Genomic DNA, 27,953 nt, shown 5'->3' on the forward strand with positions numbered 1-27,953 from the left:
AAATATGTACTAAAATCTAAAAAAAGGTAGTTATAGAAATGTTTGTAATTATATGAATTTTACTGTGTAATCCAAATAAGCATTGATGTTAATATATGTACAATAACTTCAATAAAATGTGCCTTCTAAGAATCTAATATTTTAGAATTTTTTTTTTAGATGTTCCCTAATGAATGTGGTTTCTTGGTTTATTAGTAACCACTCCACTCTGATCTTTGAATACAGTGATCTGTATTTAAATCTTGGTAGGTCCTATTGGTTTTTTGTAAGTACCATTCAGTTCATATCTCTCTGAGAGTACATTCTTATAAAAATATTTAGATGCTCCCTAATGGATGAGGTTTCATGGTGTATTGGTAAACATTTTGGACTCTGAATCCATGATCTATATTTAAATCTTGGTAGGTTCTATTGGTTTTGTTGTAAGTACAATACAGTTAATATCTCTGAGAAAGAAAATATCTATAAATTGCATAAATTAAGAATCTTACACACTGAGAGACAGGTTTATCTGTCATTTAATTCCAATAAAATGTATCCACTAAGAATCTTATACTCTGACAATAAAATGTACTTGCTACCATATGAATGAGGTTTCATTGTGTACTGTTAACAATTCTTGACTCTGAAACCTATAATCTGTATAAAAATTTGGTAGGTCCTAATGGCTTTTTTTTGTAAATACAATGTAATACTTATCTCTATGATTATTATTCCTGTAACTTGTAGAAAATAAGATCTCACACTCTAAGAGAAAGTTGTATATGTAGTGTTAGAATAGAGGTTCCATGGTGTAATGGTTAGCACTCTGGACTCTGAATCCAGCAATCCGAGTTCAAATCTCGGTGGGACCTGATGTGTTTTAGTACCTTCAGTTTAAGTTCTTGATTGACAGAAAGTCTTCTTTTTCATACATATAATCATTTTTTTAAATCACTGATTTTTGTAAATATGTACGAAAAGCTAAAAAAGGTAGTTATAGAAATGTATGTAATTATATGAATTGTACTATATAACCCAAATAAGCGTTGATGTAAATATATGTACAATTATTGCAATAAAATGTGTCTTCTAAGAATCTAACATTTTAGAAAAAAATGTTTAGCTCTCCCTCGTGAATGAGGTTTCTTGGTGTATTGGTAACCACTCTGATCTTTGAATCCAGTGATCTGTATTTAAATCTTGGTAGGTCCTATTGTTTTTTTGTAAGTACCGTTCAGTTTATATTTCTCTGAGAGTACATTCTAATAAAAACTGTTTAAATGCTTCCTCATGAATGATGTTTCCTGGTGTATTTGTAACCATTTTGGACTCTGAATCCATGATTTGTATTCACATCTTGGTAGGTCCTATTGTTTTTTTGTAAGTATTATGCAGTTCATATCTCTGAGAAAGAAAATATCTATAAATTGCATAAATTAAGAATCATACACACTGAGAGACAGGTTTATCGGTAATATAATTCCAATAAAATGTAACCTCTAAGAATCTTACACTGTGAGAAATTTTTTTACATGCCACCATATGAATGAGCTTTCATGGTGTACTGTTAACAATTCTGGACTCTGAAACTAATAATCTGTATATACAAATTGGTAGGTCCTAATGGTTTTATTTGTAAATACAATGTAGTACATAACTCTGAATGAATATTTCTGTATCTTGTAGAAATTAAGATCTTACACTCTGAGAGAAAGTTTTATATGTGTTATTAGAAGGGAGATTCCATGGTGTTATGGTTTGCACTCTGTACTCTGAATCCAGTAAATTGAGTTCAAATCTCGGTGGGAACAGGTGCATTTTAGTACCTTCAGTTTAAGTCCTTGATTGACAAAAACTTTTCTTTTTTATACATATAATACATTTTTTTAAAATCACTGATTATTGTACAAATGTACTAAAATCTAAAAAAAAGGTAGTTATAGAAATGTTTGTAATTATATGAATTTTACTGTGTAATCCAAATAAGCATTGATGTTAATATATGTACAATAACTTCAATAAAATGTGTCTTCTAAGAATCTAACATTTTAGAAAAAAATGTTTAGATGTTCCCTAATGAATGTGGTTTCTTGGTTTATTGGTAACCACTCCACTCTGATCTTTGAATACAGTAATCTGTATTTAAATCTTGGTAGGTCCTATTGGTTTTTTGTAAGTACCATTCAGTTCATATCTCTCTGAGAGTACATTCTTATAAAAATATTTAGATGCTCCCTAATGGATGAGGTTTCATGGTGTATTGATAAACATTTTGGACTCTGAATCCATGATCTATATTTACATCTTGGTAGGTTCTATTGGTTTTGTTGTAAGTACAATACAGTTAATATCTCTGAGAAAGAAAATATCTATAAATTGCATAAATTAAGAATCTTACACACTGAGAGACAGGTTTATCTGTCATTTAATTCCAATAAAATGTATCCACTAAGAATCTTATACTCTGACAAAAAAATGTACATGCTACCATATGAATGAGGTTTAATTGTGTACTGTTAACAATTCTGGACTCTGAAACCTATAATCTGTATAAAAATTTGGTAGGTCCTAATGGCTTTTTTTTGTAAATACAATGTAATACTTATCTCTCTGATTATTATTCCTTTAACTTGTAGAAAATAAGATCTCACACTCTAAGAGAAAGTTGTCTAAGTGGTGTTAGAAGAGAGGTTCCATGGTGTAATGGTTAGCACTCTGGACTCTGAATCCAGCGATCCGAGTTCAAATCTCGGTGGGACCTGATGTGTTTTAGTACCTTCAGTTTAAGTTCTTAATTGACAGAAAGTATTCTTTTTCATACATATAATCATTTTTTTAAATCACTGATTTTTGTAAATATGTACGAAAAGCTAAAAAAGGTAGTTATAGAAATGTATGTAATTATATGAATTGTACTATATAACCCAAATAAGCGTTGATGTAAATATATGTACAATTATTGCAATAAAATGTGTCTTCTAAGAATCTAACATTTTAGAAAAAAATGTTTAGCTCTCCCTCGTGAATGAGGTTTCTTGGTGTATTGGTAACCACTCTGATCTTTGAATCCGGTGATCTGTATTTAAATCTTGGTAGGTCCTATTGTTTTTTTGTAAGTACCGTTCAGTTTATATTTCTCTGAGAGTACATTCTAATAAAAACTGTTTAAATGCTTCCTTATGAATAAGGTTTCCTTGTGTATTTGTAACCATTTTGGACTCTGAATCCATGATTTGTATTCACATCTTGGTAGGTCCTATTGTTTTTTTGTAAGTATTATGCAGTTCATATCTCTGAGAAAGAAAATATCTATAAATTGCATAAATTAAGAATCATACACACTGAGAGACAGGTTTATCGGTAATATAATTCCAATAAAATGTAACCTCTAAGAATCTTACACTGTGAGAAATTTTTTTACATGCCACCATATGAATGAGCTTTCATGGTGTACTGTTAACAATTCTGGACTCTGAAACTAATAATCTGTATATACAAATTGGTAGGTCCTAATGGTTTTATTTGTAAATACAATGGAGTACATAACTCTGAATGAATATTTCTGTATCTTGTAGAAATTAAGATCTTACACTCTGAGAGAAAGTTTTATATGTGTTATTAGAAGGGAGATTCCATTGTGTTATGGTTTGCACTCTGTACTCTGAATCCAGTAAATTGAGTTCAAATCTCGGTGGGAACAGGTGCATTTTAGTACCTTCAGTTTAAGTCCTTGATTGACAAAAACTTTTCTTTTTTATACATATAATACATTTTTTTAAAATCACTGATTATTGTACAAATGTACTAAAATCTAAAGAAAGGTAGTTATAGAAATGTTTGTAATTATATGAATTTTACTGTGTAATCCAAATAAGCATTGATGTTAATATATGTACAATAACTTCAATAAAATGTGTCTTCTAAGAATCTAACATTTTAGAAAAAAATGTTTAGATGTTCCCTAATGAATGTGGTTTCTTGGTGTATTGGTAACCACTCCACTCTGATCTTTGAATACAGTGATCTGTATTTAAATCTTGGTAGGTCCTATTGGTTTTTTGTAAGTACCATTCAGTTCATATCTCTCTGAGAGTACATTCTTATAAAAATATTTAGATGCTCCCTAATGGATGAGGTTTCATGGTGTATTGATAAACATTTTGGACTCTGAATCCATGATCTATATTTACATCTTGGTAGGTTCTATTGGTTTTGTTGTAAGTACAATACAGTTAATATCTCTGAGAAAGAAAATATCTATAAATTGCATAAATTAAGAATCTTACACACTGAGAGACAGGTTTATCTGTCATTTAATTCCAATAAAATGTATCCACTAAGAATCTTATACTCTGACAAAAAAATTTACATGCTACCATATGAATGAGGTTTAATTGTGTTCTGTTAACAATTCGGGACTCTGAAACCTATAATCTGTATAAAAATTTGGTAGGTCCTAATGGCTTTTTTTTGTAAATACAATGTAATACTTATCTCTATGATTATTATTCCTGTAACTTGTAGAAAATAAGATCTCACACTCTAAGAGAAAGTTGTATATGTGGTGTTAGAAGAGAGGTTCCATGGTGTAATGGTTAGCACTCTGGACTCTGAATCCAGCGATCCGAGTTCAAATCTCGGTGGGACCTGATGTGTTTTAGTACCTTCAGTTTAAGTTCTTGATTGACAGAAAGTCTTCTTTTTCATACATATAATCATTTTTTTAAATCACTGATTTTTGTAAATATGTACGAAAAGCTAAAAAAGGTAGTTATAGAAATGTATGTAATTATATGAATTGTACTATATAACCCAAATAATCGTTGATGTAAATATATGTACAATTATTGCAATAAAATGTGTCTTCTAAGAATCTAACATTTTAGAAAAAAATGTTTAGCTCTCCCTCGTGAATGAGGTTTCTTGGTGTATTGGTAACCACTCTGATCTTTGAATCCAGTGATCTGTATTTAAATCTTGGTAGGTCCTATTGGTTTTTTGTAAGTACCGTTCAGTTTATATTTCTCTGAGAGTACATTCTAATAAAAACTGTTTAAATGCTTCCTCATGAATGAGGTTTCCTGGTGTATTTGTAACCATTTTGGACTCTGAATCCATGATTTGTATTAACATCTTGGTAGGTCCTATTGTTTTTTTGTTAGTATTATGCAGTTCATATCTCTGAGAAAGAAAATATCTATAAATTGCATAACTTAAGAATCATATATACTGAGAGACAGGTTTATCTGTCATTTAATTCCAATAAAATGTATCCACTAAGAATCTTATACTCTGACAAAAAAATGTACTTGCTACCATATGAATGAGGTTTCATTGTGTACTGTTAACAATTCTGGACTCTGAAACCTATAATCTGTATAAAAATGTGGTAGGTCCTAATGGCTTTTTTTTTGTAAATACAATGTAATACTTATCTCTATGATTATTATTCCTGTAACTTGTAGAAAATAAGATCTCACACTCTAAGAGAAAGTTGTATATGTGGTGTTAGAATAGAGCTTCCATGGTGTAATGGTTAGCACTCTGGACTCTGAATTCAGCGATCCGAGATCAAATCTCGGTGGGAGCTGATGTGTTTTAGTACCTTCAGTTTAAGTTCTTGATTGACAGAAAGTCTACTTTTTCATACATATAATCATTTTTTTAAATCACTGATTTTTGTAAATATGTACGAAAAGCTAAAAAAGGTAGTTATAGAAATGTATGTAATTATATGAATTGTACTATATAACCCAAATAAGCGTTGATGTAAATATATGTACAATTATTGCAATAAAATGTGTCTTCTAAGAATCTAACATTTTAGAAAAAAATGTTTAGCTCTCCCTCGTGAATGAGGTTTCTTGGTGTATTGGTAACCACTCTGATCTTTGAATCCAGTGATCTGTATTTAAATCTTGGTAGGTCCTATTGGTTTTTTGTAAGTACCGTTCAGTTTATATTTCTCTGAGAGTACATTCTAATAAAAACTGTTTAAATGCTTGCTCATGAATGAGGTTTCCTGGTGTATTTGTAACCATTTTGGACTCTGAATCCATGATTTGTATTAACATCTTGGTAGGTCCTATTGTTTTTTTGTTAGTATTATGCAGTTCATATCTCTGAGAAAGAAAATATCTATAAATTGCATAAATTAAGAATCATATATACTGAGAGACAGGTTTATCTGTAATATAATTCCAATAAAATGTAACCTCTAAGAATCTTACACTGTGAGAAAATTTTTTACATGCCACCATATGAATGAGCTTTCATGGTGTACTGTTAACAATTCTGGACTCTGAAACCAATAATCTGTATATACAAATTGGTAGGTCCTAATGGTTTTATTTGTAAATACAATGTAGTACATATCTCTCTGAATGAATATTTCTGTATCTTGTAGAAATTAAGATCTTACACTCTGAGAGAAAGTTTTATATGTGTTATTAGAAGGGAGATTCCATGGTGTTATGGTTAGCACTCTGTACTCTGAATCCAGTAAATTGAGTTCAAATCTCGGTGGCACCAGGTGCATTTTAGTACCTTCAGTTTAAGTCCTTGATTGACAAAAACTTTTCTTTTTTATACATATAATACATTTTTTAAATCACTGATTATTGTAAATATGTACTAAAATCTAAAAAAAGGTAGTTATAGAAATGTTTGTAATTATATGAATTTTACTGTGTAATCCAAATAAGCATTGATGTTAATATATGTACAATAACTTCAATAAAATGTGCCTTCTAAGAATCTAATATTTTAGAATTTTTTTTTTAGATGTTCACTAATGAATGTGGTTTCTTGGTTTATTAGTAACCACTCCACTCTGATCTTTGAATACAGTGATCTGTATTTAAATCTTGGTAGGTCCTATTGGTTTTTTGTAAGTACCATTCAGTTCATATCTCTCTGAGAGTACATTCTTATAAAAATATTTAGATGCTCCCTAATGGATGAGGTTTCATGGTGTATTGGTAAACATTTTGGACTCTGAATCCATGATCTATATTTAAATCTTGGTAGGTTCTATTGGTTTTGTTGTAAGTACAATACAGTTAATATCTCTGAGAAAGAAAATATCTATAAATTGCATAAATTAAGAATCTTACACACTGAGAGACAGGTTTATCTGTCATTTAATTCCAATAAAATGTATCCACTAAGAATCTTATACTCTGACAATAAAATGTACTTGCTACCATATGAATGAGGTTTCATTGTGTACTGTTAACAATTCTTGACTCTGAAACCTATAATCTGTATAAAAATTTGGTAGGTCCTAATGGCTTTTTTTTTGTAAATACAATGTAATACTTATCTCTATGATTATTATTCCTGTAACTTGTAGAAAATAAGATCTCACACTCTAAGAGAAAGTTGTATATGTGGTGTTAGAATAGAGGTTCCATGGTGTAATGGTTAGCACTCTGGACTCTGAATCCAGCGATCCGAGTTCAAATCTCGGTGGGACCTGATGTGTTTTAGTACCTTCAGTTTAAGTTCTTGATTGACAGAAAGTCTTCTTTTTCATACATATAATCATTTTTTTAAATCACTGATTTTTGTAAATATGTACGAAAAGCTAAAAAAGGTAGTTATAGAAATGTATGTAATTATATGAATTGTACTATATAACCCAAATAAGCGTTGATGTAAATATATGTACAATTATTGCAATAAAATGTGTCTTCTAAGAATCTAACATTTTAGAAAAAAATGTTTAGCTCTCCCTCGTGAATGAGGTTTCTTGGTGTATTGGTAACCACTCTGATCTTTGAATCCGGTGATCTGTATTTAAATCTTGGTAGGTCCTATTGTTTTTTTGTAAGTACCGTTCAGTTTATATTTCTCTGAGAGTACATTCTAATAAAAACTGTTTAAATGCTTCCTTATGAATAAGGTTTCCTTGTGTATTTGTAACCATTTTGGACTCTGAATCCATGATTTGTATTCACATCTTGATAGGTCCTATTGTTTTTTTGTAAGTATTATGCAGTTCATATCTCTGAGAAAGAAAATATCTATAAATTGCATAAATTAAGAATCATACACACTGAGAGACAGGTTTATCGGTAATATAATTCCAATAAAATGTAACCTCTAAGAATCTTACACTGTGAGAAATTTTTTTACATGCCACCATATGAATGAGCTTTCATGGTGTACTGTTAACAATTCTGGACTCTGAAACTAATAATCTGTATATACAAATTGGTAGGTCCTAATGGTTTTATTTGTAAATACAATGGAGTACATAACTCTGAATGAATATTTCTGTATCTTGTAGAAATTAAGATCTTACACTCTGAGAGAAAGTTTTATATGTGTTATTAGAAGGGAGATTCCATTGTGTTATGGTTTGCACTCTGTACTCTGAATCCAGTAAATTGAGTTCAAATCTCGGTGGGAACAGGTGCATTTTAGTACCTTCAGTTTAAGTCCTTGATTGACAAAAACTTTTCTTTTTTATACATATAATACATTTTTTTAAAATCACTGATTATTGTACAAATGTACTAAAATCTAAAGAAAGGTAGTTATAGAAATGTTTGTAATTATATGAATTTTACTGTGTAATCCAAATAAGCATTGATGTTAATATATGTACAATAACTTCAATAAAATGTGTCTTCTAAGAATCTAACATTTTAGAAAAAAATGTTTAGATGTTCCCTAATGAATGTGGTTTCTTGGTGTATTGGTAACCACTCCACTCTGATCTTTGAATACAGTGATCTGTATTTAAATCTTGGTAGGTCCTATTGGTTTTTTGTAAGTACCATTCAGTTCATATCTCTCTGAGAGTACATTCTTATAAAAATATTTAGATGCTCCCTAATGGATGAGGTTTCATGGTGTATTGATAAACATTTTGGACTCTGAATCCATGATCTATATTTACATCTTGGTAGGTTCTATTGGTTTTGTTGTAAGTACAATACAGTTAATATCTCTGAGAAAGAAAATATCTATAAATTGCATAAATTAAGAATCTTACACACTGAGAGACAGGTTTATCTGTCATTTAATTCCAATAAAATGTATCCACTAAGAATCTTATACTCTGACAAAAAAATTTACATGCTACCATATGAATGAGGTTTAATTGTGTTCTGTTAACAATTCGGGACTCTGAAACCTATAATCTGTATAAAAATTTGGTAGGTCCTAATGGCTTTTTTTTGTAAATACAATGTAATACTTATCTCTATGATTATTATTCCTGTAACTTGTAGAAAATAAGATCTCACACTCTAAGAGAAAGTTGTATATGTGGTGTTAGAAGAGAGGTTCCATGGTGTAATGGTTAGCACTCTGGACTCTGAATCCAGCGATCCGAGTTCAAATCTCGGTGGGACCTGATGTGTTTTAGTACCTTCAGTTTAAGTTCTTGATTGACAGAAAGTCTTCTTTTTCATACATATAATCATTTTTTTAAATCACTGATTTTTGTAAATATGTACGAAAAGCTAAAAAAGGTAGTTATAGAAATGTATGTAATTATATGAATTGTACTATATAACCCAAATAATCGTTGATGTAAATATATGTACAATTATTGCAATAAAATGTGTCTTCTAAGAATCTAACATTTTAGAAAAAAATGTTTAGCTCTCCCTCGTGAATGAGGTTTCTTGGTGTATTGGTAACCACTCTGATCTTTGAATCCAGTGATCTGTATTTAAATCTTGGTAGGTCCTATTGGTTTTTTGTAAGTACCGTTCAGTTTATATTTCTCTGAGAGTACATTCTAATAAAAACTGTTTAAATGCTTCCTCATGAATGAGGTTTCCTGGTGTATTTGTAACCATTTTGGACTCTGAATCCATGATTTGTATTAACATCTTGGTAGGTCCTATTGTTTTTTTGTTAGTATTATGCAGTTCATATCTCTGAGAAAGAAAATATCTATAAATTGCATAACTTAAGAATCATATATACTGAGAGACAGGTTTATCTGTCATTTAATTCCAATAAAATGTATCCACTAAGAATCTTATACTCTGACAAAAAAATGTACTTGCTACCATATGAATGAGGTTTCATTGTGTACTGTTAACAATTCTGGACTCTGAAACCTATAATCTGTATAAAAATGTGGTAGGTCCTAATGGCTTTTTTTTTGTAAATACAATGTAATACTTATCTCTATGATTATTATTCCTGTAACTTGTAGAAAATAAGATCTCACACTCTAAGAGAAAGTTGTATATGTGGTGTTAGAATAGAGCTTCCATGGTGTAATGGTTAGCACTCTGGACTCTGAATTCAGCGATCCGAGATCAAATCTCGGTGGGAGCTGATGTGTTTTAGTACCTTCAGTTTAAGTTCTTGATTGACAGAAAGTCTACTTTTTCATACATATAATCATTTTTTTAAATCACTGATTTTTGTAAATATGTACGAAAAGCTAAAAAAGGTAGTTATAGAAATGTATGTAATTATATGAATTGTACTATATAACCCAAATAAGCGTTGATGTAAATATATGTACAATTATTGCAATAAAATGTGTCTTCTAAGAATCTAACATTTTAGAAAAAAATGTTTAGCTCTCCCTCGTGAATGAGGTTTCTTGGTGTATTGGTAACCACTCTGATCTTTGAATCCAGTGATCTGTATTTAAATCTTGGTAGGTCCTATTGTTTTTTTGTAAGTACCGTTCAGTTTATATTTCTCTGAGAGTACATTCTAATAAAAACTGTTTAAATGCTTCCTCATGAATGATGTTTCCTGGTGTATTTGTAACCATTTTGGACTCTGAATCCATGATTTGTATTCACATCTTGGTAGGTCCTATTGTTTTTTTGTAAGTATTATGCAGTTCATATCTCTGAGAAAGAAAATATCTATAAATTGCATAAATTAAGAATCATACACACTGAGAGACAGGTTTATCGGTAATATAATTCCAATAAAATGTAACCTCTAAGAATCTTACACTGTGAGAAATTTTTTTACATGCCACCATATGAATGAGCTTTCATGGTGTACTGTTAACAATTCTGGACTCTGAAACTAATAATCTGTATATACAAATTGGTAGGTCCTAATGGTTTTATTTGTAAATACAATGTAGTACATAACTCTGAATGAATATTTCTGTATCTTGTAGAAATTAAGATCTTACACTCTGAGAGAAAGTTTTATATGTGTTATTAGAAGGGAGATTCCATGGTGTTATGGTTTGCACTCTGTACTCTGAATCCAGTAAATTGAGTTCAAATCTCGGAGGGAACAGGTGCATTTTAGTACCTTCAGTTTAAGTCCTTGATTGACAAAAACTTTTCTTTTTTATACATATAATACATTTTTTTAAAATCACTGATTATTGTACAAATGTACTAAAATCTAAAAAAAAGGTAGTTATAGAAATGTTTGTAATTATATGAATTTTACTGTGTAATCCAAATAAGCATTGATGTTAATATATGTACAATAACTTCAATAAAATGTGTCTTCTAAGAATCTAACATTTTAGAAAAAAATGTTTAGATGTTCCCTAATGAATGTGGTTTCTTGGTGTATTGGTAACCACTCCACTCTGATCTTTGAATACAGTAATCTGTATTTAAATCTTGGTAGGTCCTATTGGTTTTTTGTAAGTACCATTCAGTTCATATCTCTCTGAGAGTACATTCTTATAAAAATATTTAGATGCTCCCTAATGGATGAGGTTTCATGGTGTATTGATAAACATTTTGGACTCTGAATCCATGATCTATATTTACATCTTGGTAGGTTCTATTGGTTTTGTTGTAAGTACAATACAGTTAATATCTCTGAGAAAGAAAATATCTATAAATTGCATAAATTAAGAATCTTACACACTGAGAGACAGGTTTATCTGTCATTTAATTCCAATAAAATGTATCCACTAAGAATCTTATACTCTGACAAAAAAATGTACATGCTACCATATGAATGAGGTTTAATTGTGTACTGTTAACAATTCTGGACTCTGAAACCTATAATCTGTATAAAAATTTGGTAGGTCCTAATGGCTTTTTTTTGTAAATACAATGTAATACTTATCTCTCTGATTATTATTCCTTTAACTTGTAGAAAATAAGATCTCACACTCTAAGAGAAAGTTGTATAAGTGGTGTTAGAAGAGAGGTTCCATGGTGTAATGGTTAGCACTCTGGACTCTGAATCCAGCGATCCGAGTTCAAATCTCGGTGGGACCTGATGTGTTTTAGTACCTTCAGTTTAAGTTCTTAATTGACAGAAAGTATTCTTTTTCATACATATAATCATTTTTTTAAATCACTGATTTTTGTAAATATGTACGAAAAGCTAAAAAAGGTAGTTATAGAAATGTATGTAATTATATGAATTGTACTATATAACCCAAATAAGCGTTGATGTAAATATATGTACAATTATTGCAATAAAATGTGTCTTCTAAGAATCTAACATTTTAGAAAAAAATGTTTAGCTCTCCCTCGTGAATGAGGTTTCTTGGTGTATTGGTAACCACTCTGATCTTTGAATCCAGTGATCTGTATTTAAATCTTGGTAGGTCCTATTGGTTTTTTGTAAGTACCGTTCAGTTTATATTTCTCTGAGAGTACATTCTAATAAAAACTGTTTAAATGCTTCCTCATGAATGAGGTTTCCTGGTGTATTTGTAACCATTTTGGACTCTGAATCCATGATTTGTATTAACATCTTGGTAGGTCCTATTGTTTTTTTGTTAGTATTATGCAGTTCATATCTCTGAGAAAGAAAATATCTATAAATTGCATAAATTAAGAATCATATATACTGAGAGACAGGTTTATCTGTAATATAATTCCAATAAAATGTAACCTCTAAGAATCTTACACTGTGAGAAATTTTTTTACATGCCACCATATGAATGAGCTTTCATGGTGTACTGTTAACAATTCTGGACTCTGAAACCAATAATCTGTATATACAAATTGGTAGGTCCTAATGGTTTTATTTGTAAATACAATGTAGTACATATCTCTCTGAATGAATATTTCTGTATCTTGTAGAAATTAAGATCTTACACTCTGAGAGAAAGTTTTATATGTGTTATTAGAAGGGAGATTCCATGGTGTTATGGTTAGCACTCTGTACTCTGAATCCAGTAAATTGAGTTCAAATCTCGGTGGCACCAGGTGGATTTTAGTACCTTCAGTTTAAGTCCTTGATTGACAAAAACTTTTCTTTTTTATACATATAATACATTTTTTTAAAATCACTGATTATTGTAAATATGTACGAAAATCTAAAAAAAGGTAGTTATAGAAATGTTTGTAATTATATGAATTTTACTGTGTAATCCAAATAAGCATTGATGTTAATATATGTACAATAACTTCAATAAAATGTGCCTTCTAAGAATCTAATATTTTAGAATTTTTTTTTTAGATGTTCACTAATGAATGTGGTTTCTTGGTTTATTAGTAACCACTCCACTCTGATCTTTGAATACAGTGATCTGTATTTAAATCTTGGTAGGTCCTATTGGTTTTTTGTAAGTACCATTCAGTTCATATCTCTCTGAGAGTACATTCTTATAAAAATATTTAGATGCTCCCTAATGGATGAGGTTTCATGGTGTATTGGTAAACATTTTGGACTCTGAATCCATGATCTATATTTAAATCTTGGTAGGTTCTATTGGTTTTGTTGTAAGTACAATACAGTTAATATCTCTGAGAAAGAAAATATCTATAAATTGCATAAATTAAGAATCTTACACACTGAGAGACAGGTTTATCTGTCATTTAATTCCAATAAAATGTATCCACTAAGAATCTTATACTCTGACAATAAAATGTACTTGCTACCATATGAATGAGGTTTCATTGTGTACTGTTAACAATTCTTGACTCTGAAACCTATAATCTGTATAAAAATTTGGTAGGTCCTAATGGCTTTTTTTTTGTAAATACAATGTAATACTTATCTCTATGATTATTATTCCTGTAACTTGTAGAAAATAAGATCTCACACTCTAAGAGAAAGTTGTATATGTGGTGTTAGAATAGAGGTTCCATGGTGTAATGGTTAGCACTCTGGCCTCTGAATCCAGCGATCCGAGTTCAAATCTCGGTGGGACCTGATGTGTTTTAGTACCTTCAGTTTAAGTTCTTGATTGACAGAAAGTCTTCTTTTTCATACATATAATCATTTTTTTAAATCACTGATTTTTGTAAATATGTACGAAAAGCTAAAAAAGGTAGTTATAGAAATGTATGTAATTATATGAATTGTACTATATAACCCAAACAAGCGTTGATGTAAATATATGTACAATTATTGCAATAAAATGTGTCTTCTAAGAATCTAACATTTTAGAAAAAAATGTTTAGCTCTCCCTCGTGAATGAGGTTTCTTGGTGTATTGGTAACCACTCTGATCTTTGAATCCGGTGATCTGTATTTAAATCTTGGTAGGTCCTATTGTTTTTTTGTAAGTACCGTTCAGTTTATATTTCTCTGAGAGTACATTCTAATAAAAACTGTTTAAATGCTTCCTTATGAATAAGGTTTCCTTGTGTATTTGTAACCATTTTGGACTCTGAATCCATGATTTGTATTCACATCTTGGTAGGTCCTATTGTTTTTTTGTAAGTATTATGCAGTTCATATCTCTGAGAAAGAAAATATCTATAAATTGCATAAATTAAGAATCATACACACTGAGAGACAGGTTTATCGGTAATATAATTCCAATAAAATGTAACCTCTAAGAATCTTACACTGTGAGAAATTTTTTTACATGCCACCATATGAATGAGCTTTCATGGTGTACTGTTAACAATTCTGGACTCTGAAACTAATAATCTGTATATACAAATTGGTAGGTCCTAATGGTTTTATTTGTAAATACAATGGAGTACATAACTCTGAATGAATATTTCTGTATCTTGTAGAAATTAAGATCTTACACTCTGAGAGAAAGTTTTATATGTGTTATTAGAAGGGAGATTCCATTGTGTTATGGTTTGCACTCTGTACTCTGAATCCAGTAAATTGAGTTCAAATCTCGGTGGGAACAGGTGCATTTTAGTACCTTCAGTTTAAGTCCTTGATTGACAAAAACTTTTCTTTTTTATACATATAATACATTTTTTTAAAATCACTGATTATTGTACAAATGTACTAAAATCTAAAGAAAGGTAGTTATAGAAATGTTTGTAATTATATGAATTTTACTGTGTAATCCAAATAAGCATTGATGTTAATATATGTACAATAACTTCAATAAAATGTGTCTTCTAAGAATCTAACATTTTAGAAAAAAATGTTTAGATGTTCCCTAATGAATGTGGTTTCTTGGTGTATTGGTAACCACTCCACTCTGATCTTTGAATACAGTGATCTGTATTTAAATCTTGGTAGGTCCTATTGGTTTTTTGTAAGTACCATTCAGTTCATATCTCTCTGAGAGTACATTCTTATAAAAATATTTAGATGCTCCCTAATGGATGAGGTTTCATGGTGTATTGATAAACATTTTGGACTCTGAATCCATGATCTATATTTACATCTTGGTAGGTTCTATTGGTTTTGTTGTAAGTACAATACAGTTAATATCTCTGAGAAAGAAAATATCTATAAATTGCATAAATTAAGAATCTTACACACTGAGAGACAGGTTTATCTGTCATTTAATTCCAATAAAATGTATCCACTAAGAATCTTATACTCTGACAAAAAAATGTACATGCTACCATATGAATGAGGTTTAATTGTGTTCTGTTAACAATTCGGGACTCTGAAACCTATAATCTGTATAAAAATTTGGTAGGTCCTAATGGCTTTTTTTTGTAAATACAATGTAATACTTATCTCTATGATTATTATTCCTGTAACTTGTAGAAAATAAGATCTCACACTCTAAGAGAAAGTTGTATATGTGGTGTTAGAAGAGAGGTTCCATGGTGTAATGGTTAGCACTCTGGACTCTGAATCCAGCGATCCGAGTTCAAATCTCGGTGGGACCTGATGTGTTTTAGTACCTTCAGTTTAAGTTCTTGATTGACAGAAAGTCTTCTTTTTCATACATATAATCATTTTTTTAAATCACTGATTTTTGTAAATATGTACGAAAAGCTAAAAAAGGTAGTTATAGAAATGTATGTAATTATATGAATTGTACTATATAACCCAAATAATCGTTGATGTAAATATATGTACAATTATTGCAATAAAATGTGTCTTCTAAGAATCTAACATTTTAGAAAAAAATGTTTAGCTCTCCCTCGTGAATGAGGTTTCTTGGTGTATTGGTAACCACTCTGATCTTTGAATCCAGTGATCTGTATTTAAATCTTGGTAGGTCCTATTGGTTTTTTGTAAGTACCGTTCAGTTTATATTTCTCTGAGAGTACATTCTAATAAAAACTGTTTAAATGCTTCCTCATGAATGAGGTTTCCTGGTGTATTTGTAACCATTTTGGACTCTGAATCCATGATTTGTATTAACATCTTGGTAGGTCCTATTGTTTTTTTGTTAGTATTATGCAGTTCATATCTCTGAGAAAGAAAATATCTATAAATTGCATAACTGAAGAATCATATATACTGAGAGACAGGTTTATCTGTCATTTAATTCCAATAAAATGTATCCACTAAGAATCTTATACTCTGACAAAAAAATGTACTTGCTACCATATGAATGAGGTTTCATTGTGTACTGTTAACAATTCTGGACTCTGAAACCTATAATCTGTATAAAAATGTGGTAGGTCCTAATGGCTTTTTTTTTGTAAATACAATGTAATACTTATCTCTATGATTATTATTCCTGTAACTTGTAGAAAATAAGATCTCACACTCTAAGAGAAAGTTGTATATGTGGTGTTAGAATAGAGCTTCCATGGTGTAATGGTTAGCACTCTGGACTCTGAATTCAGCGATCCGAGATCAAATCTCGGTGGGAGCTGATGTGTTTTAGTACCTTCAGTTTAAGTTCTTGATTGACAGAAAGTCTACTTTTTCATACATATAATCATTTTTTTAAATCACTGATTTTTGTAAATATGTACGAAAAGCTAAAAAAGGTAGTTATAGAAATGTATGTAATTATATGAATTGTACTATATAACCCAAATAAGCGTTGATGTAAATATATGTACAATTATTGCAATAAAATGTGTCTTCTAAGAATCTAACATTTTAGAAAAAAATGTTTAGCTCTCCCTCGTGAATGAGGTTTCTTGGTGTATTGGTAACCACTCTGATCTTTGAATCCAGTGTTCTGTATTTAAATCTTGGTAGGTCCAATTGGTTTTTTGTAAGTACCGTTCAGTTTATATTTCTCTGAGAGTACATTCTAATAAAAACTTTTTAAATGCTTCCTCATGAATGAGGTTTCCTGGTGTATTTGTAACCATTTTGGACTCTGAATCCATGATTTGTATTAACATCTTGGTAGGTCCTATTGTTTTTTTGTAAGTATTATGCAGTTCATATCTCTGAGAAAGAAAATATCTATAAATTGCATAAATTAAGAATCATACACACTGAGAGACAGGTTTATCGGTAATATAATTCCAATAAAATGTAACCTCTAAGAATCTTACACTGTGAGAAATTTTTTTACATGCCACCATATGAATGAGCTTTCATGGTGTACTGTTAACAATTCTGGACTCTGAAACTAATAATCTGTATATACAAATTGGTAGGTCCTAATGGTTTTATTTGTAAATACAATGTAGTACATAACTCTGAATGAATATTTCTGTATCTTGTAGAAATTAAGATCTTACACTCTGAGAGAAAGTTTTATATGTGTTATTAGAAGGGAGATTCCATGGTGTTATGGTTTGCACTCTGTACTCTGAATCCAGTAAATTGAGTTCAAATCTCGGTGGGAACAGGTGCATTTTAGTACCTTCAGTTTAAGTCCTTGATTGACAAAAACTTTTCTTTTTTATACATATAATACATTTTTTTAAAATCACTGATTATTGTACAAATGTACTAAAATCTAAAAAAAAGGTAGTTATAGAAATGTTTGTAATTATATGAATTTTACTGTGTAATCCAAATAAGCATTGATGTTAATATATGTACAATAACTTCAATAAAATGTGTCTTCTAAGAATCTAACATTTTAGAAAAAAATGTTTAGATGTTCCCTAATGAATGTGGTTTCTTGGTGTATTGGTAACCACTCCACTCTGATCTTTGAATACAGTAATCTGTATTTAAATCTTGGTAGGTCCTATTGGTTTTTTGTAAGTACCATTCAGTTCATATCTCTCTGAGAGTACATTCTTATAAAAATATTTAGATGCTCCCTAATGGATGAGGTTTCATGGTGTATTGATAAACATTTTGGACTCTGAATCCATGATCTATATTTACATCTTGGTAGGTTCTATTGGTTTTGTTGTAAGTACAATACAGTTAATATCTCTGAGAAAGAAAATATCTATAAATTGCATAAATTAAGAATCTTACACACTGAGAGACAGGTTTATCTGTCATTTAATTCCAATAAAATGTATCCACTAAGAATCTTATACTCTGACAAAAAAATGTACATGCTACCATATGAATGAGGTTTAATTGTGTACTGTTAACAATTCTGGACTCTGAAACCTATAATCTGTATAAAAATTTGGTAGGTCCTAATGGCTTTTTTTTGTAAATACAATGTAATACTTATCTCTCTGATTATTATTCCTTTAACTTGTAGAAAATAAGATCTCACACTCTAAGAGAAAGTTGTATAAGTGGTGTTAGAAGAGAGGTTCCATGGTGTAATGGTTAGCACTCTGGACTCTGAATCCAGCGATCCGAGTTCAAATCTCGGTGGGACCTGATGTGTTTTAGTACCTTCAGTTTAAGTTCTTAATTGACAGAAAGTATTCTTTTTCATACATATAATCATTTTTTTAAATCACTGATTTTTGTAAATATGTACGAAAAGCTAAAAAAGGTAGTTATAGAAATGTATGTAATTATATGAATTGTACTATATAACCCAAATAAGCGTTGATGTAAATATATGTACAATTATTGCAATAAAATGTGTCTTCTAAGAATCTAACATTTTAGAAAAAAATGTTTAGCTCTCCCTCGTGAATGAGGTTTCTTGGTGTATTGGTAACCACTCTGATCTTTGAATCCAGTGATCTGTATTTAAATCTTGGTAGGTCCTATTGGTTTTTTGTAAGTACCGTTCAGTTTATATTTCTCTGAGAGTACATTCTAATAAAAACTGTTTAAATGCTTCCTCATGAATGAGGTTTCCTGGTGTATTTGTAACCATTTTGGACTCTGAATCCATGATTTGTATTAACATCTTGGTAGGTCCTATTGTTTTTTTGTTAGTATTATGCAGTTCATATCTCTGAGAAAGAAAATATCTATAAATTGCATAAATTAAGAATCATATATACTGAGAGACAGGTTTATCTGTAATATAATTCCAATAAAATGTAACCTCTAAGAATCTTACACTGTGAGAAAATTTTTTACATGCCACCATATGAATGAGCTTTCATAGTGTACTGTTAACAATTCTGGACTCTGAAACCAATAATCTGTATATACAAATTGGTAGGTCCTAATGGTTTTATTTGTAAATACAATGTAGTACATATCTCTCTGAATGAATATTTCTGTATCTTGTAGAAATTAAGATCTTACACTCTGAGAGAAAGTTTTATATGTGTTATTAGAAGGGAGATTCCATGGTGTTATGGTTAGCACTCTGTACTCTGAATCCAGTAAATTGAGTTCAAATCTCGGTGGCACCAGGTGCATTTTAGTACCTTCAGTTTAAGTCCTTGATTGACAAAAACTTTTCTTTTTTATACATATAATACATTTTTTAAATCACTGATTATTGTAAATATGTACTAAAATCTAAAAAAAGGTAGTTATAGAAATGTTTGTAATTATATGAATTTTACTGTGTAATCCAAATAAGCATTGATGTTAATATATGTACAATAACTTCAATAAAATGTGCCTTCTAAGAATCTAATATTTTAGATTTTTTTTTTTAGATGTTCCCTAATGAATGTGGTTTCTTGGTTTATTAGTAACCACTCCACTCTGATCTTTTAATACAGTGATCTGTATTTAAATCTTGGTAGGTCCTATTGGTTTTTTGTAAGTACCATTCAGTTCATATCTCTCTGAGAGTACATTCTTATAAAAATATTTAGATGCTCCCTAATGGATGAGGTTTCATGGTGTATTGGTAAACATTTTGGACTCTGAATCCATGATCTATATTTAAATCTTGGTAGGTTCTATTGGTTTTGTTGTAAGTACAATACAGTTAATATCTCTGAGAAAGAAAATATCTATAAATTGCATAAATTAAGAATCTTACACACTGAGAGACAGGTTTATCTGTCATTTAATTCCAATAAAATGTATCCACTAAGAATCTTATACTCTGACAATAAAATGTACTTGCTACCATATGAATGAGGTTTCATTGTGTACTGTTAACAATTCTTGACTCTGAAACCTATAATCTGTATAAAAATTTGGTAGGTCCTAATGGCTTTTTTTTGTAAATACAATGTAATACTTATCTCTATGATTATTATTCCTGTAACTTGTAGAAAATAAGATCTCACACTCTAAGAGAAAGTTGTATATGTAGTGTTAGAATAGAGGTTCCATGGTGTAATGGTTAGCACTCTGGACTCTGAATCCAGCGATCCGAGTTCAAATCTCGGTGGGACCTGATGTGTTTTAGTACCTTCAGTTTAAGTTCTTGATTGACAGAAAGTCTTCTTTTTCATACATATAATCATTTTTTTAAATCACTGATTTTTGTAAATATGTACGAAAAGCTAAAAAAGGTAGTTATAGAAATTTATGTAATTATATGAATTGTACTATATAACCCAAATAAGCGTTGATGTAAATATATGTACAATTATTGCAATAAAATGTGTCTTCTAAGAATCTAACATTTTAGAAAAAAATGTTTAGCTCTCCCTCGTGAATGAGGTTTCTTGGTGTATTGGTAACCACTCTGATCTTTGAATCCAGTGATCTGTATTTAAATCTTGGTAGGTCCTATTGTTTTTTTGTAAGTACCGTTCAGTTTATATTTCTCTGAGAGTACATTCTAATAAAAACTGTTTAAATGCTTCCTCATGAATGATGTTTCCTGGTGTATTTGTAACCATTTTGGACTCTGAATCCATGATTTGTATTCACATCTTGGTAGGTCCTATTGTTTTTTTGTAAGTATTATGCAGTTCATATCTCTGAGAAAGAAAATATCTATAAATTGCATAAATTAAGAATCATACACACTGAGAGACAGGTTTATCGGTAATATAATTCCAATAAAATGTAACCTCTAAGAATCTTACACTGTGAGAAATTTTTTTACATGCCACCATATGAATGAGCTTTCATGGTGTACTGTTAACAATTCTGGACTCTGAAACTAATAATCTGTATATACAAATTGGTAGGTCCTAATGGTTTTATTTGTAAATACAATGTAGTACATAACTCTGAATGAATATTTCTGTATCTTGTAGAAATTAAGATCTTACACTCTGAGAGAAAGTTTTATATGTGTTATTAGAAGGGAGATTCCATGGTGTTATGGTTTGCACTCTGTACTCTGAATCCAGTAAATTGAGTTCAAATCTCGGTGGGAACAGGTGCATTTTAGTACCTTCAGTTTAAGTCCTTGATTGACAAAAACTTTTCTTTTTTATACATATAATACATTTTTTTTAAATCACTGATTATTGTACAAATGTACTAAAATCTAAAAAAAAGGTAGTTATAGAAATGTTTGTAATTATATGAATTTTACTGTGTAATCCAAATAAGCATTGATGTTAATATATGTACAATAACTTCAATAAAATGTGTCTTCTAAGAATCTAACATTTTAGAAAAAAATGTTTAGATGTTCCCTAATGAATGTGGTTTCTTGGTGTATTGGTAACCACTCCACTCTGATCTTTGAATACAGTAATCTGTATTTAAATCTTGGTAGGTCCTATTGGTTTTTTGTAAGTACCATTCAGTTCATATCTCTCTGAGAGTACATTCTTATAAAAATATTTAGATGCTCCCTAATGGATGAGGTTTCATGGTGTATTGATAAACATTTTGGACTCTGAATCCATGATCTATATTTACATCTTGGTAGGTTCTATTGGTTTTGTTGTAAGTACAATACAGTTAATATCTCTGAGAAAGAAAATATCTATAAATTGCATAAATTAAGAATCTTACACACTGAGAGACAGGTTTATCTGTCATTTAATTCCAATAAAATGTATCCACTAAGAATCTTATACTCTGACAAAAAAATGTACATGCTACCATATGAATGAGGTTTAATTGTGTACTGTTAACAATTCTGGACTCTGAAACCTATAATCTGTATAAAAATTTGGTAGGTCCTAATGGCTTTTTTTTGTAAATACAATGTAATACTTATCTCTCTGATTATTATTCCTTTAACTTGTAGAAAATAAGATCTCACACTCTAAGAGAAAGTTGTATAAGTGGTGTTAGAAGAGAGGTTCCATGGTGTAATGGTTAGCACTCTGGACTCTGAATCCAGCGATCCGAGTTCAAATCTCGGTGGGACCTGATGTGTTTTAGTACCTTCAGTTTAAGTTCTTAATTGACAGAAAGTATTCTTTTTCATACATATAATCATTTTTTTAAATCACTGATTTTTGTAAATATGTACGAAAAGCTAAAAAAGGTAGTTATAGAAATGTATGTAATTATATGAATTGTACTATATAACCCAAATAAGCGTTGATGTAAATATATGTACAATTATTGCAATAAAATGTGTCTTCTAAGAATCTAACATTTTAGAAAAAAATGTTTAGCTCTCCCTCGTGAATGAGGTTTCTTGGTGTATTGGTAACCACTCTGATCTTTGAATCCAGTGATCTGTATTTAAATCTTGGTAGGTCCTATTGGTTTTTTGTAAGTACCGTTCAGTTTATATTTCTCTGAGAGTACATTCTAATAAAAACTGTTTAAATGCTTCCTCATGAATGAGGTTTCCTGGTGTATTTGTAACCATTTTGGACTCTGAATCCATGATTTGTATTAACATCTTGGTAGGTCCTATTGTTTTTTTGTTAGTATTATGCAGTTCATATCTCTGAGAAAGAAAATATCTATAAATTGCATAAATTAAGAATCATATATACTGAGAGACAGGTTTATCTGTAATATAATTCCAATAAAATGTAACCTCTAAGAATCTTACACTGTGAGAAAATTTTTTACATGCCACCATATGAATGAGCTTTCATGGTGTACTGTTAACAATTCTGGACTCTGAAACCAATAATCTGTATATACAAATTGGTAGGTCCTAATGGTTTTATTTGTAAATACAATGTAGTACATATCTCTCTGAATGAATATTTCTGTATCTTGTAGAAATTAAGATCTTACACTCTGAGAGAAAGTTTTATATGTGTTATTAGAAGGGAGATTCCATGGTGTTATGGTTAGCACTCTGTACTCTGAATCCAGTAAATTGAGTTCAAATCTCGGTGGCACCAGGTGCATTTTAGTACCTTCAGTTTAAGTCCTTGATTGACAAAAACTTTTCTTTTTTATACATATAATACATTTTTTAAATCACTGATTATTGTAAATATGTACTAAAATCTAAAAAAAGGTAGTTATAGAAATGTTTGTAATTATATGAATTTTACTGTGTAATCCAAATAAGCATTGATGTTAATATATGTACAATAACTTCAATAAAATGTGCCTTCTAAGAATCTAATATTTTAGAATTTTTTTTTTAGATGTTCACTAATGAATGTGGTTTCTTGGTTTATTAGTAACCACTCCACTCTGATCTTTGAATACAGTGATCTGTATTTAAATCTTGGTAGGTCCTATTGGTTTTTTGTAAGTACCATTCAGTTCATATCTCTCTGAGAGTACATTCTTATAAAAATATTTAGATGCTCCCTAATGGATGAGGTTTCATGGTGTATTGGTAAACATTTTGGACTCTGAATCCATGATCTATATTTAAATCTTGGTAGGTTCTATTGGTTTTGTTGTAAGTACAATACAGTTAATATCTCTGAGAAAGAAAATATCTATAAATTGCATAAATTAAGAATCTTACACACTGAGAGACAGGTTTATCTGTCATTTAATTCCAATAAAATGTATCCACTAAGAATCTTATACTCTGACAATAAAATGTACTTGCTACCATATGAATGAGGTTTCATTGTGTACTGTTAACAATTCTTGACTCTGAAACCTATAATCTGTATAAAAATTTGGTAGGTCCTAATGGCTTTTTTTTTGTAAATACAATGTAATACTTATCTCTATGATTATTATTCCTGTAACTTGTAGAAAATAAGATCTCACACTCTAAGAGAAAGTTGTATATGTGGTGTTAGAATAGAGGTTCCATGGTGTAATGGTTAGCACTCTGGACTCTGAATCCAGCGATCCGAGTTCAAATCTCGGTGGGACCTGATGTGTTTTAGTACCTTCAGTTTAAGTTCTTGATTGACAGAAAGTCTTCTTTTTCATACATATAATCATTTTTTTAAATCACTGATTTTTGTAAATATGTACGAAAAGCTAAAAAAGGTAGTTATAGAAATGTATGTAATTATATGAATTGTACTATATAACCCAAATAAGCGTTGATGTAAATATATGTACAATTATTGCAATAAAATGTGTCTTCTAAGAATCTAACATTTTAGAAAAAAATGTTTAGCTCTCCCTCGTGAATGAGGTTTCTTGGTGTATTGGTAACCACTCTGATCTTTGAATCCGGTGATCTGTATTTAAATCTTGGTAGGTCCTATTGTTTTTTTGTAAGTACCGTTCAGTTTATATTTCTCTGAGAGTACATTCTAATAAAAACTGTTTAAATGCTTCCTTATGAATAAGGTTTCCTTGTGTATTTGTAACCATTTTGGACTCTGAATCCATGATTTGTATTCACATCTTGGTAGGTCCTATTGTTTTTTTGTAAGTATTATGCAGTTCATATCTCTGAGAAAGAAAATATCTATAAATTGCATAAATTAAGAATCATACACACTGAGAGACAGGTTTATCGGTAATATAATTCCAATAAAATGTAACCTCTAAGAATCTTACACTGTGAGAAATTTTTTTACATGCCACCATATGAATGAGCTTTCATGGTGTACTGTTAACAATTCTGGACTCTGAAACTAATAATCTGTATATACAAATTGGTAGGTCCTAATGGTTTTATTTGTAAATACAATGGAGTACATAACTCTGAATGAATATTTCTGTATCTTGTAGAAATTAAGATCTTACACTCTGAGAGAAAGTTTTATATGTGTTATTAGAAGGGAGATTCCATTGTGTTATGGTTTGCACTCTGTACTCTGAATCCAGTAAATTGAGTTCAAATCTCGGTGGGAACAGGTGCATTTTAGTACCTTCAGTTTAAGTCCTTGATTGACAAAAACTTTTCTTTTTTATACATATAATACATTTTTTTAAAATCACTGATTATTGTACAAATGTACTAAAATCTAAAGAAAGGTAGTTATAGAAATGTTTGTAATTATATGAATTTTACTGTGTAATCCAAATAAGCATTGATGTTAATATATGTACAATAACTTCAATAAAATGTGTCTTCTAAGAATCTAACATTTTAGAAAAAAATGTTTAGATGTTCCCTAATGAATGTGGTTTCTTGGTGTATTGGTAACCACTCCACTCTGATCTTTGAATACAGTGATCTGTATTTAAATCTTGGTAGGTCCTATTGGTTTTTTGTAAGTACCATTCAGTTCATATCTCTCTGAGAGTACATTCTTATAAAAATATTTAGATGCTCCCTAATGGATGAGGTTTCATGGTGTATTGATAAACATTTTGGACTCTGAATCCATGATCTATATTTACATCTTGGTAGGTTCTATTGGTTTTGTTGTAAGTACAATACAGTTAATATCTCTGAGAAAGAAAATATCTATAAATTGCATAAATTAAGAATCTTACACACTGAGAGACAGGTTTATCTGTCATTTAATTCCAATAAAATGTATCCACTAAGAATCTTATACTCTGACAAAAAAATGTACATGCTACCATATGAATGAGGTTTAATTGTGTTCTGTTAACAATTCGGGACTCTGAAACCTATAATCTGTATAAAAATTTGGTAGGTCCTAATGGCTTTTTTTTGTAAATACAATGTAATACTTATCTCTATGATTATTATTCCTGTAACTTGTAGAAAATAAGATCTCACACTCTAAGAGAAAGTTGTATATGTGGTGTTAGAAGAGAGGTTCCATGGTGTAATGGTTAGCACTCTGGACTCTGAATCCAGCGATCCGAGTTCAAATCTCGGTGGGACCTGATGTGTTTTAGTACCTTCAGTTTAAGTTCTTGATTGACTGAAAGTCTTCTTTTTCATACATATAATCATTTTTTTAAATCACTGATTTTTGTAAATATGTACGAAAAGCTAAAAAAGGTAGTTATAGAAATGTATGTAATTATATGAATTGTACTATATAACCCAAATAATCGTTGATGTAAATATATGTACAATTATTGCAATAAAATGTGTCTTCTAAGAATCTAACATTTTAGAAAAAAATGTTTAGCTCTCCCTCGTGAATGAGGTTTCTTGGTGTATTGGTAACCACTCTGATCTTTGAATCCAGTGATCTGTATTTAAATCTTGGTAGGTCCTATTGGTTTTTTGTAAGTACCGTTCAGTTTATATTTCTCTGAGAGTACATTCTAATAAAAACTGTTTAAATGCTTCCTCATGAATGAGGTTTCCTGGTGTATTTGTAACCATTTTGGACTCTGAATCCATGATTTGTATTAACATCTTGGTAGGTCCTATTGTTTTTTTGTTAGTATTATGCAGTTCATATCTCTGAGAAAGAAAATATCTATAAATTGCATAAATTAAGAATCATATATACTGAGAGACAGGTTTATCTGTCATTTAATTCCAATAAAATGTATCCACTAAGAATCTTATACTCTGACAAAAAAATGTACTTGCTACCATATGAATGAGGTTTCATTGTGTACTGTTAACAATTCTGGACTCTGAAACCTATAATCTGTATAAAAATGTGGTAGGTCCTAATGGCTTTTTTTTTGTAAATACAATGTAATACTTATCTCTATGATTATTATTCCTGTAACTTGTAGAAAATAAGATCTCACACTCTAAGAGAAAGTTGTATATGTGGTGTTAGAATAGAGCTTCCATGGTGTAATGGTTAGCACTCTGGACTCTGAATTCAGCGATCCAAGATCAAATCTCGGTGGGAGCTGATGTGTTTTAGTACCTTCAGTTTAAGTTCTTGATTGACAGAAAGTCTACTTTTTCATACATATAATCATTTTTTTAAATCACTGATTTTTGTAAATATGTACGAAAAGCTAAAAAAGGTAGTTATAGAAATGTATGTAATTATATGAATTGTACTATATAACCCAAATAAGCGTTGATGTAAATATATGTACAATTATTGCAATAAAATGTGTCTTCTAAGAATCTAACATTTTAGAAAAAAATGTTTAGCTCTCCCTCGTGAATGAGGTTTCTTGGTGTATTGGTAACCACTCTGATCTTTGAATCCAGTGTTCTGTATTTAAATCTTGGTAGGTCCAATTGGTTTTTTGTAAGTACCGTTCAGTTTATATTTCTCTGAGAGTACATTCTAATAAAAACTTTTTAAATGCTTCCTCATGAATGAGGTTTCCTGGTGTATTTGTAACCATTTTGGACTCTGAATCCATGATTTGTATTAACATCTTGGTAGGTCCTATTGTTTTTTTGTTAGTATTATGCAGTTCATATTTCTGAGAAAGAAAATATCTATAAATTGCATAAATTAAGAATCATATATACTGAGAGACAGGTTTATCTGTAATATAATTCCAATAAAATGTAACCTCTAAGAATCTTACACTGTGAGAAAAATTTTTACATGCCACCAT

The 27,953-nt window shown here is 30.1% G+C and overlaps 16 non-coding genes across 16 annotated transcripts; all 16 read left to right on the forward strand.

The window, feature by feature from the left end:
* Positions 1-782: 782 nt before the first annotated feature.
* On the forward strand, positions 783-854 carry TRNAQ-CUG (transfer RNA glutamine (anticodon CUG)). The gene has a single exon. It is a non-coding gene; the product is annotated as a tRNA-Gln (tRNA).
* A 1,817-nt stretch (positions 855-2,671) lies between these two features.
* TRNAQ-CUG (transfer RNA glutamine (anticodon CUG)) lies at positions 2,672-2,743 on the forward strand. The gene has a single exon. It is a non-coding gene; the product is annotated as a tRNA-Gln (tRNA).
* A 1,816-nt stretch (positions 2,744-4,559) lies between these two features.
* TRNAQ-CUG (transfer RNA glutamine (anticodon CUG)) lies at positions 4,560-4,631 on the forward strand. Its single transcript has one exon. It is a non-coding gene; the product is annotated as a tRNA-Gln (tRNA).
* Positions 4,632-5,500: 869 nt separating this feature from the next.
* Positions 5,501-5,572, forward strand: TRNAQ-CUG (transfer RNA glutamine (anticodon CUG)). Its single transcript has one exon. It is a non-coding gene; the product is annotated as a tRNA-Gln (tRNA).
* A 1,817-nt stretch (positions 5,573-7,389) lies between these two features.
* On the forward strand, positions 7,390-7,461 carry TRNAQ-CUG (transfer RNA glutamine (anticodon CUG)). The gene has a single exon. It is a non-coding gene; the product is annotated as a tRNA-Gln (tRNA).
* Positions 7,462-9,277: 1,816 nt separating this feature from the next.
* TRNAQ-CUG (transfer RNA glutamine (anticodon CUG)) lies at positions 9,278-9,349 on the forward strand. The gene has a single exon. It is a non-coding gene; the product is annotated as a tRNA-Gln (tRNA).
* An 869-nt stretch (positions 9,350-10,218) lies between these two features.
* On the forward strand, positions 10,219-10,290 carry TRNAQ-CUG (transfer RNA glutamine (anticodon CUG)). The gene has a single exon. It is a non-coding gene; the product is annotated as a tRNA-Gln (tRNA).
* Positions 10,291-12,107: 1,817 nt separating this feature from the next.
* Positions 12,108-12,179, forward strand: TRNAQ-CUG (transfer RNA glutamine (anticodon CUG)). The gene has a single exon. It is a non-coding gene; the product is annotated as a tRNA-Gln (tRNA).
* A 1,819-nt stretch (positions 12,180-13,998) lies between these two features.
* Positions 13,999-14,070, forward strand: TRNAQ-CUG (transfer RNA glutamine (anticodon CUG)). The gene has a single exon. It is a non-coding gene; the product is annotated as a tRNA-Gln (tRNA).
* A 1,816-nt stretch (positions 14,071-15,886) lies between these two features.
* On the forward strand, positions 15,887-15,958 carry TRNAQ-CUG (transfer RNA glutamine (anticodon CUG)). The gene has a single exon. It is a non-coding gene; the product is annotated as a tRNA-Gln (tRNA).
* An 869-nt stretch (positions 15,959-16,827) lies between these two features.
* On the forward strand, positions 16,828-16,899 carry TRNAQ-CUG (transfer RNA glutamine (anticodon CUG)). The gene has a single exon. It is a non-coding gene; the product is annotated as a tRNA-Gln (tRNA).
* A 1,817-nt stretch (positions 16,900-18,716) lies between these two features.
* Positions 18,717-18,788, forward strand: TRNAQ-CUG (transfer RNA glutamine (anticodon CUG)). The gene has a single exon. It is a non-coding gene; the product is annotated as a tRNA-Gln (tRNA).
* A 1,816-nt stretch (positions 18,789-20,604) lies between these two features.
* Positions 20,605-20,676, forward strand: TRNAQ-CUG (transfer RNA glutamine (anticodon CUG)). The gene has a single exon. It is a non-coding gene; the product is annotated as a tRNA-Gln (tRNA).
* Positions 20,677-22,493: 1,817 nt separating this feature from the next.
* TRNAQ-CUG (transfer RNA glutamine (anticodon CUG)) lies at positions 22,494-22,565 on the forward strand. Its single transcript has one exon. It is a non-coding gene; the product is annotated as a tRNA-Gln (tRNA).
* Positions 22,566-24,382: 1,817 nt separating this feature from the next.
* On the forward strand, positions 24,383-24,454 carry TRNAQ-CUG (transfer RNA glutamine (anticodon CUG)). Its single transcript has one exon. It is a non-coding gene; the product is annotated as a tRNA-Gln (tRNA).
* Positions 24,455-26,270: 1,816 nt separating this feature from the next.
* On the forward strand, positions 26,271-26,342 carry TRNAQ-CUG (transfer RNA glutamine (anticodon CUG)). Its single transcript has one exon. It is a non-coding gene; the product is annotated as a tRNA-Gln (tRNA).
* The last annotated feature ends 1,611 nt before the right edge of the window (positions 26,343-27,953 follow it).

Source organism: Pseudophryne corroboree, chromosome 11, assembly GCF_028390025.1.
Source record: "Pseudophryne corroboree isolate aPseCor3 chromosome 11, aPseCor3.hap2, whole genome shotgun sequence".
NCBI lineage: Eukaryota > Metazoa > Chordata > Amphibia > Anura > Myobatrachidae > Pseudophryne > Pseudophryne corroboree.